We start from the raw sequence: 6,000 nt of genomic DNA, 5'->3' as shown, positions 1-6,000 counted from the left end.
ACCCAGTCCGTAACCTTCGCTCCACAGTTGAGGAAATAGTGAAGCTGCAGAAACGGCCCACTGAATACTTTCCCTAGGAAAGTATTTGGTGTTTTGCAGCTTTGCTATTTCCAGCGTTCGCTCTACTGAGTTCGATATTATAACATTCAAAGTTGTTAGACTTCGATGTTATAATATAGACCCATGGAGAGATGGTGATGGAGTACAAAGCATATCTTTCAACTATTTCACTCAAGAATTCTGGGCAAAGTCAAAAATAATGGGAGGCAAAGGCCTCTCAGGATCAATTTTTCAATACTGCACTAATTCACAAAACTTAGTAGTACAACAGGTTTTGCATTAACATGCATATTCCCGTGGATCATTTTTTTTTTTTTTAATTTTAACTCATGCAGATAAAACAATATTTATCAAAGGCAGATTTGATTCTACTAGTACACTGGTTGTTTATAGTGCTATGTGTACAACTTGTATTGCATTTTATATAGGCAAAGCTAAGTGCAAACTTAATAAATGCATCAGAGAGCATGTTTATGCATTTAAGGCTAAGAATGAAAATAACACCTTGTTTAAGCATTCACTTGTCTGCACTACTTTTAATAAGTTTTGTTTTAGTATTTTAGAACACATAAGTGAAACCTTTATGGGTTGGGATGTAGATACTTTGTTAGAAGTTCCCAAATTAAAATGACAACATAGATTAGTGGCAAAATTTCCCACTAGTGTGTTAAACATTAAATGTGTCTTGAAAGAAAGGAATGTTGTTAAATTTTATCGAATTTGCTTGTACCATGTGATGTCTTTCATTGCCTGTTTAGCATTTGTTTGTTATTCAGTTCTGAAGAAATCTTGGTGATGAAAGTGCTTGACTGAGTTGTATCATTAATTTATTTTTGAAGTGACATGTCCTTCAATGGTGGTCTTTTCATTTGTTTGGAATTTATTTATACATACTTTTTCCATTGTTTTTAAGTTTGAAAAGTTAGGTGCGATTAGCATAAGTAAGTAAATTAAAAAATAATTAATTCATTAATAATTCATTAATACATATGAATCAAAATGTTAATCATTCAAAGCATGTTTTGCACTCCCGAGATAAGGAGATGCACCCCCCCATATCCCTGCCATTTTTATATACTAACTCCTAAATTGTTGTCTCTCTGAAAAGGGAGGCTACAACACTATCTAATTTAGTCTAAAAACAAAACAAAAAAATAAATAGATAAACATAAACATAAGCATGTTCCAAATTGTGACTCTGTATTTTTGGGGAGGCACATGCTTATCCATAAATCTTCTGTGAGTTCTTCCATTACAATTTTTACTTATAATGACATGCACATTTCTTGTGTACTGCAGTGGTATTCTTCACAATGTATTCCTTTAGGAAGTCATTGTGTTTTCTTATGAGCATTGTGCAGTGGCTTATGTGTAGGTCATTTTTTTTTCATTTTTGGGGGATAACACTCTTCAGTTCTTTTATTTTACTTTCATGTGTAATGTTATTAATTTCTTTCTTGTGCAACTATGTCATTGTTTATTCTGTGTTCTACAGTACATCATACAGAAGAATACCTGGGCTACCTTGTTTCACATTACCATCTATACACTTATCTAAGCAGCATGCAGAGTTTGGCACATCCCCTCTGCTACTCTATTTTTCTCTTCTGACAGTTAGACAGTGCCATCATCTTTGATTCATGAATCCTCCTATGACTATACTAATTTCATTATGGTATGATCACATCATTTTAAAGGCAAATTTTCCCAATCCATGATACCCTGATACAATGAACCACTGCAGCACTAAGAGCATTATAAAAGGTTGACTTAAGTGCAGCTTGGGGGGATAGGATTTTTAGACTGGCAGCAGATTAGGAGAAATAGCACAGAACAAAATATGGGGTGAACATGGTGCATATTGACAAATGGTCACCCTTGTAGCCTGCCTGTGCTTAGATTACCCTGAGACTCCATTTAGTGACAAAAGCTTAGGGGACCCATAGACTGGCTGTCTACACCATTGATGATTGGTTATATTTATTCTGATGTCATACCCTTGGACTGAGCACTGCAATCTTTCCAACCTTGCTGCAAGTGGAGTATCTTGACTCCCATGTTTACAAGTTGTGACTGCACTCCACCCCCTCCCCACCCCATAGTCACTCACAACCTCTAGATTATTTTCCTTTCTTCTTACTGCAAAGTGTCCTTAAATTTCTACTTCCTATGCACCATTATTTAGAGTCCCTTGTCTGTCTCTGCCATAAAATTACTGATAAGTAACCCTTTTCTCTGCCTCTCCCATCATGTTAGTGGGGCATAACCTTTCAATCTATCTCCCTGCCTCACCTTTTATGAACAATTAATAATCAGTGCCCTGTGCTTTGTCTTACTTCATGTAGATTTCCAGAAATCAAAGCCTATGGTCATTTCTCCATAGACAGCATTAGTAATGGTCAAAACCCACTGTACCAGCACTTGTTGCAGAAGGAGTAGAGCAACCCCCCCACCTGCCCATCTCTAAGCACTCACTGAAATACCCATCTGAGTAAGGTCTGACCATAAAGCTGTCTCCTTCAAAATTAAAAATCAACCTGATAACCCCAGTTGAACCCAGTAACAGTTCAAAACTATTCCAAGGCAAGCTATCTGTTATTAAGTGATAGTTTGTCAAAATGTAGTGCCTCTCCAAACCCAGAGAACACAACAGCCTATGCAGAATTGCTCACAGAAACTCTGCACAACCATGTCAATGGCTGCATAGAGGCTACTGTACCTATCAGAGGTAAGCCCAAGACTAACTCCAAAAACAAACCACCCTGGTGGCATCCTAGAATAAACAGGTTATACAACAAAATGAAAAAAAAAAACATCATGGCTAAAATCAAAAAGTGTAACTCCCATAAAGATAAGAAATCGCTCAAAAAAATAAACAGTCAGCTATCAGGGCCAATTAAGTCTAATAAAGCAGTTTTCAGGTCAAAATAGCATCCCAGACAAAGGGCAACCATAAGGCCTTTTTCAGCTATGTCAGAAACCTAAAGGCAGATCACAGCAGTATGCTGAATTGGTGATTAATGGTGCCACATTCATTGAGCCATTGAACAGCTTTGCCTCCCCACTCATCCTCAGCCACATTCAAAGAAATACCTTCAAACATAAAACCAACTATAATAAGAAACATGTCCAGCCTGCACTCACTAAGGTTAAGAACACAGCCTCAATGGGCCCTGTTAATATCCCAGCACCATTGCACCATCCCTGGCAGTTCGTTTCAGGTGATAAAGTCACCATCTCCACCACTTCTCCTGGGGGAAGCCACAGGCCTATCCTCCAGGGCAGTACTACCTGAGGGACCAGGTATTGCAGGGGCAGCAGAGGGGGTGCTGCCAGGTCATGCACCAAATGTGCTGGACAGCAGTGCTGTAGCCATTAGAGTAGGGGCAGGAGGATCCCGTGGGACAAGCCTACCCCACTGTGCTGTGGGGAAAAACCAAAAACAACAAATAAAAAAAAAGATAAGGTTTGGGATGAGAGGAAAACAAGGGTGAACATTAACAACTTCATATGTAACATACAATGCATTGATACAGTTATTTGACTCTATTCTGTTACCTTTTCTTTTAAGACTACTAACTCCTAACAAATACCTTTTTTACTGTTAAGACTACCCAGCTCTTAACAGACGTGCACTATACTACAGACTGCAGCAAGCAATCCTTGATGTGTACATATATTGCACATGTGTATTACAATTACACTGATTACAGTTTACAGCAGGCCATTGGTACCACTGCTTTACAGCTCTGATACTAGATTGCAATAGCAATGAAAACTTAACAGTACTGTATATTTGGGAAGTGTGGTTTTTCAACTCACAACTTCTGACTACTCTCTAATAATAAACTGTTTTGACCTCCAGACTAATGTGTACATACTTTCCTGTTACACTTGAGAGATTAATGCTCAGTTTGATACCACTGTATAAACCAATAAATGTGTCTTTACTTTTAATATTAAAATAAAGGTACTGTTCAGATTCATACATACCATATGATTCTTGTATTGGTGCCAATTTAGTGGCATGGGTCCGCATATTCAGTTCTCAGTCTGTGACGGCTGGGAAAATACAGAACAGAACGGAATAACATTATGAATTTCAATCGTGACTACATCCAGCTTTTAACTCTTACAAGTAGTCTCTGTAAGTGATACTTACACATCTGCAGGGTGCCCCCAGTCCTACATTCCGCAATCCAATGGTCGAGGGTATCCCTCTATTCCTACATTGTTCACCAGTGCAGGGGATACTGATAACACTGGTCAGAGCCTGGGCAAGACTATTCCATGTCTCTGCCTTGTAATCCAAGCCACGATAGTCCCTCTGCAAAAGCCTGGGCACATGTTCATTCTCTAGGACTCCAACAAATACTTTGGACTCCTGGACACTACATCTTTGAGCATGGAACCTCAAAACCTCTGCCCGAATGCCTGCCATGCCTACCACAGATGAAGACCAATGTAGAATGATGTATTCCCACCAACTGCAGGTATTTCACTTACTGAGAGTGAACACTTTTTGGTTTTGCAACATTTGAAAGTGATGAGCATTGTGTACCATCATACAAACACTGTGCCTGAGGATGCGCATTGCTGGACAATAGTATTAATTGAATGCATCCAGTATATGTTTGTGTCTCTCTGTGTCCTGTCTGCTACCTGGGTGGTCAGTTCACCCAGTTTGTGCATTGCCATTCTACGAGGTGCATCAGGCAAACAGTGGCCACCCAAAATAATTAAATAAATGAGAAATAGCCAAAATGAAGAAAATCAGTCTATGACATACACAGTAGGTCTGGATCTCAATGCTCATTCCAATGCAACTTCAGAAAACAGAATGAATTATTTATCCATTTTTGCCACACAAACAACTTTGCAGCACACAAATTAAGTAATTCTGCATATAATATAACCAAGAGCAACTAATATAGACTGGCATCAAGGCATAACCTGTTATTTGTACATTTATTATTTTTAATGTATTTGGATGTAGTACACTTAGTGATCACATATCCTGTTGTGATTATTCCTTGTAAATATACAGCTCTGTCTTACCTTTCTGTGTTTCTTGGTCATTCATCAATTATCTGCCCAGTACTCAAAGGCATGCAGTGTGTAAGTCAGTCTATACCATTTACCTTAAAAAATGTGAAGATATTAACTGAGAATACTATGATATGCAGTTGCCAGCAAATTAAGGGCAGGTTGGATGGCACAAACAAGCATAGACTGCACTTTTTTTGGGGGAGGTCAAAGCTGAGTTCCTGTTATGGCACATGCAAGGATATAGTGTTCATTAGAGGGGGTGAACTCAGGCTGAGCTACTGTTATGGCACAAGCAAGGATATGTTGCTCTTGTTACTCTCCTAGTTTTGCATCCTGCCTGTTTGATCTTGTAAGTGCTGTGAAGTCAGATGGTGCAGTGTGTCTCATTACTTTCTAACATCTCTCTGTTACGATTTCCCATTACAAACATATGGTGATAAACTGAGGGCATGCAGTGATCATCAGTAATTTGGAGAGGTATGACTGAATCATTAAAGCCTGAGGCCTACTAGACTGTTTTATGTTTTTTTCAGTGGGTGCTACTGACTGCCTACCTTTACTGTTTTATCTGGAAGCAGTTTCTTTGTAGTTATGTGATACTTATGTGTATTATAATCCTGTTGTCTTTCAGGACACAAATAATGTCAGTGAGGCAGAGACCCCCTCTTCAGTGAAGTGGAGAACAATATCATTGTTGATGCAATCCTTCAACATGGTGCATTTCTGCTGTGATGGAGTCAACCCAATATGCAGGAAAGGCTATGAGTATGGCAGCAGGTTGTTGAAAACATTGAGTCTGTGGGTGGCCACGGTTGGACATATGAACAGGTGTGCCACAGCACCACTGACATGATTATCCCTGCATAGAGGTGAGCAGCTGCTATTGCCTGA

This window comes from Protopterus annectens, chromosome 2.part0 (assembly GCF_019279795.1).
Source record: "Protopterus annectens isolate FY-2018-M chromosome 2.part0, PAN1.0, whole genome shotgun sequence".
Classification (NCBI taxonomy): Eukaryota; Metazoa; Chordata; order Ceratodontiformes; family Protopteridae; genus Protopterus; species Protopterus annectens.
This window is presented reverse-complemented; position numbering follows the sequence as displayed.